Raw genomic sequence first — 12,948 nt, 5'->3', positions numbered from 1 at the left:
AGGTGCAAATCTTTTCAGATGCAGCGGGTGCTTTGGGCTGTTATGGGATGGACTTTGGTGCGCTGAGAAGTCGCATTTTTGGAGTTTTTTCCACTGTTGGTGGCGCTGGCGGTTTGGGGTGCCGAACTACAGAATCGGACGGTGCTTTTCCATGTAGACAACATGACAGTGGTGGAACTGGTGAACATGTAGAAGGCAAGGGATTTGAGGGTTTTGCAGTTGTTGTGTAGGTTTATGCTGAAGTTTTTGAAGCTGAATGTGGTTTTTCGTGCCAAGCATGTCCCTGGGGCCAGCAATGACATTGCAGATGTTTTGTCTCGTTCGCAGTGGCAGCGATTTTGAAGACTGGCGCCTGGAGCGGAGGAATGCAAGACAAAGCTGCCGGACGATATCTGAGCCTGGGGGGAGTGAGAGTGATAGGCCTGGTCGAGAGGTCCTTGGCGGAATCCACATGACGGATCTACAAGCTGGCGTGGTCTGAATTTGGAGAGTTTATGGGGCAATCTGTAGCTACACCAGAGGCTCAACTAGAGCCAAATTTCGGGGGGGGGGGGCTGATTCTTCCAGCAATATGCAGAGTGGAGATGCAGGGGTTCTAAGAAGGGGTGAAAACACAAAAAACCCTTGTTAGCAAGTAAATGGTCTTTTAAAGACCTGTGAAGTACTCTGTGTGGCTGTGTGTGTGCCCGGGAAGCTGTCTCAGCCGGGCTGACACACACAACGGGGGGGGGGCTGAAGCCCTTTGAGCCCAATGGGCGTTGCGCGCCTGAGCTACACCAAGCCTTACGCCCCTGGACACAGAACAGGGAGTGTTGAATTTTGTTCTGTGTTGCATTGATATGGGTTTGTCACAGACGATAATAGCGGTGGCGCATTTATGATGGTCCTGGGGCAAAATTTGCACGGTTTTGTAGATGGAGGCCTAGGTGCTGCTAAAGATATTTGCGCAAATAAGGGACTAGGCCTGTAGGGCAAGGGTAGGAGGTACTTGCTTGAAAGGGGGAGGGGTGTTCTTCAAGACTAATCTATTTCCTTTGTGTCGTAGGATGCGTGAGCCGCCAGGGATCCAAGATGGTGACCTGGATTGTGGGATATTCGTTCGTCCACTGGGAAGCCAAATATGTGGACTAACAGGTGTACAGACGCAACCTGGGTTTGAGGAGCAGCCACCACGAAGTTTGTTGGTTGGGTAAAGGGGGCATGCGATGGGGGGCTTTATTGCCATTGCTGACAAAAATGGTACCAACAAAGGGGCTGCCCAGACATGTTGGTCCTACATTTGGGAGAGAACAATCTGGTACGTTTGTTGGGACTGACAATACTGCAGCACATGCAGAGGGATTTGGAGGCAATAAAGTAGAATTTTGCTGGTACATGACTAATATGGATTGAGTTTGTGCCTCGCAAAGTATGGAGGGGGCTGTCAAGCATGCAGCTATTGAAAACGCTTGCAGGAAATTGAATAGGGCAATGAGAGTTTTCTGCTAGGCGAGGGATATAAAAGTGCTTGCCCATGCGGGGCTTAAGTTGGAGGAGCCAATCCTATTCAGGGATGATGGGGTGCACCTTTCGGGAATGGGGAATGCATATTATATGATGGAAATGCGAGATGCGATTAGTACATTCTGGAATAAGTCTATCTGGTGTCGCAGGGAATATTGAGAGAGTTGGCGAAAGGTGCACAGAAACCGTTTGAGGAGGTCAGGTAACCGCCCTACGGAGTTCCCCGGTTGGCGGTACTTTGGAGGGGTGGTGAGTCACATACAGGCAGATCCACCTCTCGGAGTGGGAAGGGTACACACGTGACTGAGGGCGGGGAGCGGGATGCAATGAGCAACAAAGTAAATTCAAGAGAGGATGTTTGGAGTGCAAGTGAAGGTGAGAATGGGGTATATGGAGGAGGCCGCAGAGTGAAAAGGGGGAAGTGAAACAAGTGAGATGGTCTGAGGATGGCTGGGGAGAATGAGCTGTATGGTTACAATAAAAGTTATATATTATTTGCATTGATGGTTTGTTAATAAGGTTAACTGTTGCAACCTTGTCCTAATAAAATGGCCTTTTACGCTTCAAGTAACCCAGTGAGTGTAGTTTCAACTACATTGCCCTCCTTGAAAGTTGCTTCTTCCGGATCTCTTCTGATATTCCACGGGTCAAGCGTTCCATATCCAGTGGGCAGGCCTTCGCTTACTGCGCATCTATGAGCCTAATACACTTCTCAGATTGACTTCCCGTCCTCTCTTATTCAGCAAGAAACTGAAGATTTGGTTGTTTTGATACTTTACTGTTTCTGATCCGCAGTCTTATGCAGTTTGGCTGATCCTAGCGGCAGGACACTCACCTTTAACTGTCAGTTGCGCTTTACAAAAATTGTTAGCATACAACATAACATTGGTTGACATGCTTCAATTTATGTCCGTCTCTGTCTCAGACAAGAAGCCTCCGCCATCTTGTTTACTCACACGTTGTTGCATACTCTGGCGGCACCCGAGGGGCAGCACCTGCCACATGTGCTCTCCTTGTTCAGTGCAAGGCACATCACAGAGTTGTTGTAAATGCGCCACCTAAATCACACAAACTCTGCAGGAGGATGGGCTGGAGAAGCTGTGTTTACAGGTCATTAATTTTTCATTCTCTGTGGCACTAGATATATCTGACTGCTATTGCTATCACTGTTCTGATATATAAGATTTTTTAGCATGCAAGTTTTGAAGGAGTGTTTATGATTTCCCATTAGAAGGAGATGCTTTCATTTGCATTTGAAAGGCTGTCTATGCCCTATCACCATCTGGGTTGTTTAACCTGTGACTGCCTACAAGACAAAAGACAACCAAATACTACACTTTATTTTGCATTTCACAACTCTGGCTTTGACACTTCATCACAGTATATGAACATGTATTTTTTTCAGCCAAGTGCATGTTGCATTGGAGGGCTGTTAGTTTTGCTTTTAACTGTTTCATTATGGGTTCTAAACCAGAGTATGCAAAGTTTTGTTGGGTAAAATGCCAATATTGACTGGATGTGTTACACATGACGTGGAGCCACTTGTCGACTAGGTTATAAAAAAATTTAACCGCCGACTACTCCATTTCAAAAACTGCTTGTTTCACATGTAAAACAAAAAGTAACCCTACTCACATATTTCGTGAGGGTACACTCATTCTCACATATTTAGGACAGGTACAACACAGGTAGCAAATACACTAAAGAGGGAGTGAAAGACGTTAAAGGACAGTTGTACGATTTTAACAAACATACAAGAAATACAAAACTCCTGTAAGAAACAGCCAAGCCCATTATGGAATTACCATACATTTATGTACTCACATAGGATGATGTTCACCTACTCAGTATGGCATGCTTCATCAGTGGGTTCCATATCTTGCACTGGTAAGCGTTCAGGAGTACTAGTGTTCACTGGTTGTACAATTTACCAGCTATTGTATAAGAAAACAGGCTTTTTGCCCCCATTTTTAGGTCGAGCATATAGCAGCGCGCCTGCGCTGCTCTGGCAAGACTTATAGTAAGGGGCTTTAAAAAGCTCACCACACACTCGTGCGTGTGTGGCCTATTGCTTGCGGTTACCTGCACGGGCGCCATATGTTTTGAATTATCGTGCCCAGACACGGGCGCGATAATTCAAAACATATGGCCTGGTGCTCGCTCTCGCGCCACTCGCGGGACGCTACATTTTTTTTTTTAACTTTCAACGCAAGGCGCGCGCGCTTGTTAATGCAATGCAGCCAGGAATGCAATGCGGCCGGGCTACGACAAAGGTTTGAAAAATTAAAGTGCTCTCAGTGTCCCTTCTCTTGTTTATTCAACGGGTCCCTGTTTCTTTTGTTTCACAAACTTTGTTGGGTTATTTGCAGAGCAAAATATTACAATGAAAGGCTTTGCCGAGCTTTAGCTCCAAACTTTGAAAAAAATGCTTCTTCGGCTATCATTATTTGGCCGCAAATCGCTTCTTCAGGCAGGGTGCGTCCCTGCTGATACTGGTATGCGCGGTATGTGAATCTGCAAAATACGTAATTTACATTTCTTCTACTGGTGGGAGCAGCCGACCAGACGGGTCCCTGGCGGTTATACCATACACTGAAATTCCTAGAAAAAGATGCACAAGTCGGTACTTCGAATAACCCCGCGCTCTGTTCATGAACCATGAGAACAGCCAGAACCATTACGTCGAAATGAAGGAAGGACTCACCACAGGCACAATAAATACAAAGGCTGCAACAGGCACACGTGCAGAGCTGTGAGTTGACGCCGTGTCACAATGGTACCTTTCAGGTAGTCCTGGTCTTTCAAACAACAGGGCTTAGTATTATGGGACTTGTGGTTTCACTTTTGCTGTCATTACTATTGATTAGAAGTCTTACTTCATTAGTTCTTTTGGGTGACTCTGGACAAGGTCGGCTCAAAGTCAACCGTATGTAGTTGCCCCTAGCCTCGGTTCCATTTTATCATGTTTGGGAAACACTAATTTAGGTTAGGACTGTGGATAAATCGGGGAATAATTAATCAATTATGCAATAATAATTAAATAACTAATGATTAGGCTATGGCAGAGTTTTTTTAAATATTGCAAAAGATACTAAAGAACCCTAGGGATATTGGAAGGAATGTTGCTTATCAGTTACCATTACTGGCATAATCTTCGGGCATTATCAATGGCATGTTTCGTTTATGTTTCTTCGTAAGTTCGCATTTCAGGTTTTTAGTTGTGACTGTGTTAGTTTCGTTTTATGGCGCAAAGACAAGCAATGTGTCCCCATAAGAAAACAAGCATTGGCATAGCCTATAGGTCTCGCCTTTGGGACCTTATAAGTGTTTAGTTATCCAGCACAATATCCTTGCTGCAACAACATCAAGTGTTGCATGGCTAAACACTTATAAGGTCCCAAACGCGAGACCTATTGGCTATGCCAATGCTTGTTACTACTAGGTGCTGGTGTGATGACTGTGCACGAGCCCCTGCTAATCAGGACTCGGAGCATGTGCTCTGACCCTTAAAATGGAGTATGCTTAATTTGCTTAAACCCAATTGGCATAGGCTAACTTACTTGTCTCTAGTATATGGTACCAGGGGTATATGGAGCCTGTAAATTAGAGTATCTACTCAGGGACTCCAGTACTTTTTGTGCCTCCCTGAGTGGAATCAAGTAAAACATGACTCCCAGTCTGCCACTGCAAACTGGAAGGGCAGTTTGAACTGCTAACTCGACTTTGCCATTTAAGGTAATGGCAATGATCAGTGCTCTCTTTTTAATATATGTAAGTCACCCCTAAGGTATGCTTGTCAAGCCCTTTGGCAGGTTGCTGTATATTAAAAGATGGAAAATGTAGTTTTACATGATCCAGCAATAAAACCCCTAACTTGTCGATTTTACTGTGGAAGGCTAGTAGAAAGTACAGAGTTATAGGCTGAGATCTCAGCCCTGCTAACTTATAAATGGAAATACTAAAGTTGATACTGTAAGGTATCAAAAGAATCCGTGCATTAATTTGATTTAAAGGTTAAATCAAATGTAATGTTACTGGTGGGCAAAGTGTAACTATAGAAGCTGCCCCCTTAGTTGCCCAAGATTTCTAGTGCCCGTTTAAGGATGCACACGCGCTCTGTCCCTGAGACAGCTTTCTTCCCAACCTCGGAAGATGTGAGAACGACTCCCAGGAAAAGTAACAATAGAAGCCTGTCGCTAGAGGATGTGTCACCTCCTCCTGGCAGGTAGCTGCAAGGGTGTTGGCCTAAAGGCGAACTTCAAAAGAAAAGTTGCCTTTGAAGGTCAAATGGTGAACAATTGCGAGAGGGGCTGCCCTATTGTTTAGGTAGACAGGTAAACAGGCTGACAGGAGAGGGAAAACCGGTTGCCAAACCAGTTTGTCAGGGGCTTGCAGTCCCCTTGGCAGCCACACCTCTGGGTTAGGCTAGGGAGCTCTACACTCCGATAGAAGGGTCCACGCTTGTTGGGAGTGGGCAGAATTCTGGGACAGCCAGATCCCACCATTGGTAGGGAGGAAACCTAGTAGCCCACTTGGTTCAGAAGGCGTCCACCCTCAGGTCATTCTCTGGGTATAAAAAGGACACCCCTGGCACCCAGAACTCGTTGGACTGGAGAAGAGGATCAAAGAAGGACTGGAGAAGAGGATCAAAGAAGGACTGCCCTGCTGCTCCAAGGACTTGATGAAGAGAGACTGCACCGATGTGGACTGCACCTGCTGAACAGAGCAGCTAGCAAAGGAGATGGGACTGTGCCTGCTGAATCCTCCTTGTGGAGAAGTTTTTCCTGAGCCCAGCCAACGTAAGAGATCCAAATGTCAGTTGGCTGACCTCCTTTTGGCATCACAGAGCCACAACAGCTGAAGGAACTTGCTGGGGCCAGTTGGCAGCCCAGATGTTTGCATCACTCCCACAGTGCAGCATCAGAGACTAGGACCCAACGCCTCAAGTTGCACCCGAGTCTGCTGGACCCAGGAAAGTCATTGGTGTACAGCTTGGTCATCCAGAAGACAAGTTATAGCCCATGGAAGGATTTGGCTGTAACCACGATACCATGGCAACTGAACTTCTACCAGGAATGAGAGGACTTCGAGGGGCATCGACCCCTGTGGCCAGGACCATCGCACTCCACTCGTGGCCTGAGAATAAGCCGCAGAAAGACCCCCGTCCGCAGAATTGTTTCCACGGCATCCTTGAGCATCTTCAGCATCCTGTATCTCTTGCATCAGGAGCTCTTCCATAAAAACCTATAGTAAAGGGATAAAAGTGACTGAAGACTGCTTCTTCCACCAAGGTAATAGTTTCTGAGGTGTGGTGCTGAGACAACGCTAGACACCGACGCGGTCACGATTGACGGTGGCAGTGATTGTGAGAGCCAGTGAGACAGTGAATACGCACACACCCACATGTGCATAAGGGTACAAGTATGCCCATGAGGGGCAGTATCCCGTAACACTAACAATAGACAAAAATTGATGCAGGGTGGAGTGATTGACCCACGCCCTGAAGAAATTGCCGTGAGTTTTCCCCTGGCAATGAAACATGTCGGCTTTTAAATGAGCAGACACACAGCACTGAATAAAATTTAAATAGCTAGTGTGATCTAGCTCGGTTTTAACTGGGACGGGCGGAGCTACGGTCCAGACCCCGCAGTCCCAAACTCTGGGTTTATTCTGCCGCACATTGAGATAAACTGTCTGGTGCAGAGGCAGTTTTTGATATCACATCCTAGCACCATTGTTCACTTTTCTTTCTTTTCCATTCACTTTCAACACAGTTTTGTTATGGGTTGGTGGTTGCTGATGATGAGAACCTGAGGAAGGAGGCGAGTACCTTCCTGCTCACTCCCATGGTGTTACTTCCGTGAGGCACCACCAACCGCCTCTCACATTTTTCCACTCTAAAATTCTCTTCTCGCTCACCTGAAGCACTGACACTTCACATGAGGGGAGGGGATTGACCGAGGGAGACACCAGTTAGAATCAACGCAATAGTTAAAAATGTTAACTCTTTTCTTTTGCAAAAATGGTAATCCAGTTCCAAAACGTACAGACGGTATATGACTAACCGCTGGTCCAATAGAAATTATAACAGATTGGTAAGGATCTGAGGATGAGATTCACCGTTTGAACAGGTCCCGTGTTGTGTATGAATAGTTTCTGAGGGCCTTGCTGGTCCTCTTGACTGGCTCCCTGCCAGAGTTGGTCACCTAAAGTAACTGGAAGTAACCCTATTGATACCTACATTTTTCCTGGAAAAGGATATTGTGTAATATTCATTGAATTTGCCAATGCTTGTTCGCGGTCCAGTAAAAAAGTGAATACTTACTTATACCTTGAAAAATCTGTATCCCCGGAACCATCCAATGGATCTTTTTTGTTCTGGTGTCTAAAATATATAAAAATACAGTCTATTTTTATTAATTGGTGTATAATTCCTTTAGTGTGTCATGTATTTCTCCATCAATTGTTTTGGTGCTGTTAAATGCTTAACACTTTGTGTAAGCTTGACTGCTCAGAGACACACCTACCCAGGGTTGAGCTAAATGTTTCACGAATGAAACCTACTGGTCCTAAAGGGGTTGGTAAGTGTATTACACAGAAGTGTGGCTCAATGGTTAGAGTGGCAGACCCTGATGCAGAGATCTGGCCCGGACCACGGTTCAATTCCCGCCTCGGCAGATCGTGGGCTCAATTTCCCCGGACCCGATAATTCTCGCCTCGGTGCCTATTCTAATCATGGGTCCCACTCTGCAACTCTGGGCAATAGCTTGCTTAATCTCCACAACGACCCAAAAGCGCTAGGCTGCCTGGCTTCACCTTGGGGGTGCCCAGAAGTGGGCACTTCACAGGGAAAGGCCAGGAAGGGTTCCACAGCAGTATGTGTACAGTGCCTGAGAGACCCTTTCGGGGGTGTGCGTTGTGCTATATAAATGCACTACATTTACATTTACACAGTGAGGTTGCACAACCACACCATATATTACAACCTATTTCCTCACATATGGCTTCTCTGGTTGAGGTGATGTCACTTATATCGACATTTACGTTCTCCCTTTATTAAATAGCCAGACCTACATTAAAATTGCATGTGGATGGGCTAAAAATCTGTTCTACTGGTGTCTCCCTACCACTATATTAAAAACAGAAGGGCCAAGCAACAGACCCTACTTCTCAGACATCATCATATTAGCTTTATTCAACAATATTAGTCATCAAAGCAGGTGTACAAAACTTAGAAGAACACATGACTGTTGGTTATTAGCATATTAAGATCAATATATACTAAGAAATATAAAATATAAAAGTTAAATTACTTCTCTTTTCCATCAACATATTTCAGTGCTTAAATGTGCCCCTATGGGCTTAGCTGTCTTCCCCAGGAAAACAGGTATCTTGCATCAAATATTGTGAAGTAATCCCTGCTTCATAGAGCCTCCTCATCAACCTCAGAAGGGGGCAGGCGATGGGGCGAATTTCCTGAGGTCCCACTCCTTGACGAGGTCCCTCAACTAACTGTTGGTGAGTATGTCCGCATGTGCAGTATGTTTCACATGGCAAGTCAAGGTGCTCGTGGCCTGTGCTATGAAACAGGCCATGTCCACAATGCCAAGCCACACTTGCAACTTATTGGGTGTTGACAATAGGAGTGCTTAGGCCTTGAGGCTGCAAACTGGGTGCCAAACACTAAAGCATAGCCTACCTTGATGCCAGTGCCAAGAGGGCAGTGGACGGAGGCGGTGATGGTCAGTTACCATAATTCACCATGGACCCATCCGTGTTCAAGCCTGTATGGAAAAAAACTGCTCTGAGAAGGTTGTGAAGAACAGCTCTTAGCTCAGCCTGGATCTTCGCCCCACTGCAAGTATCACTGACTGCCACTTTATTTATAACTTTTACATAAAAAGAGTACTTTAGATTGCTTCACTTCGGCACCTTAGATTATACCTCTGCACTGAATGACCTTTATTAAAAAATGTGAACCACACATTTTCTGCAGTGACAATTTTATTAATGACAAAAGTTGTCTGGTTTCTTCTAAAAGTAATGGAGTAACATTTTGGTCTGTTAAACCATACACAAGAGAGGTTGTTGTACAGAGAACATCCTAAACTATTTCAAGGTGCTCTCAAATGTAAAGATCATTGAAAAGGATGCACAGTGATGAAAAGTAATTTACTAGGGTAACACTGGATCCTCAAGCTTGGATGCTGGAATTGAAACCAGATTTCCTTAATAGACATTGTGCAGTTCAGATACTGGATGGATGTCATGTTCTTTCCCCCTTCAGCCCTCATGACGATTTTATCAGTGGCTCAAAGGGCAAATCAGTTGTCTTGCGCCTCCTATACAAGGCCTTTATTATTGTTACAGATGGAGCAGCATTATAGTCTGTTAAACTATATACATGAGAAGTATTTGTACAGTGTGCATCTTGAACTGGTTTATGTCAAGGTCTACTCAAATGCGATGATCACTGAAAAGGAGGCAGAGAGAAGAAAAGTAATTGCCCAGGGTCACACCATTTGGTTAAACTGAGAAGCTATGACTTGAAACCAGGGTCTCTGTGTTAGGGCCCTACTCCTAGCTCTACCTTTGATCCAGTATAAACTTCTGACAGGCCTGGACTGGTAATGTATGTGCATTTAAAATATCCTTTTTTTATGAGATGGGGCAACATCAGTTGAAACATCCCTCTTAATAGAACAGATACCCCTTGGGCAGAAACAGTGAACGTTTTCCTCCTTCAGAGGACAGGTAGAGCAAGGGTAGCATCAGCACAAGCTTTTCCCATCACACAACAGTACAAATAAAGCAACTGCAGTGCAATCTTCACTGCCTCACAAAACAGGGAAAGGATGGCAGTTGCAAAGCAAGCTTCCCCCTCTCACAGCAGGCAGAAAGTGTAGTCTTCCATTTCCTGCAGAACAGATCCAACAAGGCAGAGTTGTACAAGCGTTCATCGCCCACAGAACATGTACACTTAAGGTGTGAGTGGTATGCAGCTTAAAGACGGATCTCTAGAACTCACACTGTACCACCGTGTGACATGCGATACCGGCTCCTATCACACTGTCTCCCGGTGAGGAGCCGATATCACACTTTGGCTGGGGAAAACTAGCTGAAAATCACTGTAAAAATTGGCTTTCAGCTCGTTTTTGGGAGGTTTTAAACTGCCGACATCAATTAAAGAGTGTGAAAACACCTCAGGCAATCAGCACCAATGTCAACAACCATTTTTTTTTGGGGGGGGGAGGGGCCTGGGTGCAGGGTGGGGTTAAAAAGTGCCTTGTAGGTATATCTCAGCAGGATCCCCATTCAAGGCCCCGCCCCTCCCCACACAGTGAGATTGGCCTTCAAGCTGGCAAGTATGGAGTGCTTTACTCACTCAGAGGAGCATAGGAGGATGGGTGCGTGAATGTGCAAGTTCTCACACCATTCTCATTTAGGTACTCCACGTTAGCATTCTGAAAATCCTTCTGCCGTCACTCAGAGACCCAGTGTTTGTTTTAATTCCTTTGTTTTCCGAGAAATTGCAGTAACCTGGCCGTGCAGCGTTATTTGCCGCATCCTCACCACGACACAGCCTAAGTATGACTGGCACTCATGTGCCAACCTCTCCAAAAAGGTTTTGAATGGTGCACTAGGGTGACCAACTGGCATAGGTGCAAATTCAGGACGGTGAGTGTAAAAATTCAGGACAAAGGGTCAAAATTCAGGACACAAATTCAGGACAGGAGGTCAAAATTCAGGACAAAACTTCAGGACAATAGGTACGTTTTAAAGACCCATCAGAGGAGGTTGCACAATAGAATATAAGTAAGCCCAGCCATATTCAAACATATTCAACCATTTGCAAACCTATCCATCATGTATCCTTCCATCTATCATTTCACTCATCCATCCTTTCACTCATCCATCCACCCACCCTTTCACCCTATCCATCCTTCCACTCATACATTCACGCTTCTACCCATTTATTCACTCATCCATCCAGCCATTTACCCTTTCACCCATCCAACCATCCTTTCACTTACTCATCCATCCACCCAGTCACTCATCCTTCCACCCATCCACCCTTTCAGTCATCCATCCATCCTCTTTCTCTCTCCATCGACCCTTTCACTTAGTCATCCTTCCTTCCATCCATCCACCCACCCATCCATCTACTCATTAACTCATGAATCCATCCATTGACCCTATCACTCATCCATCCTTACTCTCATCGATCTATCCTTTCACTCCTTCACTCATCTATTCATCCTTTTGTCCATCTACCCTCCCTTTCACTCACTCATCCATCCTTACATCCACCCTTTTACTCATCCCTCCATCCACCCTTGCACTTATCAATTCATCAATCCATCCATCATTTCCCTCACCCATCCACTAACTCACACATCATCCACCTTTTCACTCATCCATCCTTTCACTTATCCATCCACCCTTTTACCCATCCAGCTACCCTTCCACCCATACATCCAGCTATTTACCTTTTCTCTCATCCATCCTTCCACTCACTCATCAATCCATCCATCCTCTCTCATTATCCATCTATTCAATCTTTCATTCATCCATTCACCCTTTCACTAATTCATCCAGCCATCCACCCATCCCTTCACTTACTCACTCGCCCACCTTTTCATATTAATTTTGAGCTGAGCCTTTTTGAGAAGAGGCCCATCAAGAACTTCACCCTCGCTGCAGGAGCCATTCCAGGACTGGGACAGGATCCGGGGAGGGGGAAGGGTCTGGAGCCTTCACAGGGGGGCGGGGGGGGGGGCAGGAGCCATCACAGGCGGGAGGACAGGCACCACCACATGGGGGGGGGGCAGGAGCCATCACGGGGGGGGGGATCAGGAGCCATCACAGGAGGGGGAACAGAATCCACCAGGGTGGGCATGCAGTATTCTAGTATCATCTTGGTCTCTTCCAGGGTGGGGTAGGGCTCGTCACCCCCTCCTGGGCAAGACAACGAGAAGACAGGCTCTCTTTCCAAAATGTTAGTTTTGCCATCCCCCACTGTGATGTACAGTAATTAAAGGAGATACTCCAAGAAAACTGATTTAACTGATTGTCCTCCATACTTTGTAAATCAGTGTGGGTGCGTTAGTAGCATTTCTTTATTTTATTACATTATAGACTGCATGTTTGAAGAACCGAGGTTTGCTTACAATTTAGTGACAGAATAATTAAGCTCTGTGAAGAGAACCACATGCTGCCTCGGGGTAATCGGGGCGGTTCTAGGATGTTTTGGACCCTGGGCAGAAAGGGAATGTGTGAGGTCCCTCTAAATTGCAGACATGACGCATTCAGGGCTGTTTGCATCTGAATAGATGCCCCTGCTCCTGAAACTGCAGCCCCTCCCTCTCAGTCACCTTTAAGCACCTCTTAGCAGCTCATCAAGGGCTGAAAGTGTGAGGGTAGCCATCCTGCTGTGCCTCTCCA

This window comes from Triturus cristatus, chromosome 4_2, assembly GCF_964204655.1.
Source record: "Triturus cristatus chromosome 4_2, aTriCri1.1, whole genome shotgun sequence".
Lineage (NCBI taxonomy): Eukaryota > Metazoa > Chordata > Amphibia > Caudata > Salamandridae > Triturus > Triturus cristatus.
Note: the sequence above shows the minus strand (reverse complement) of the source record.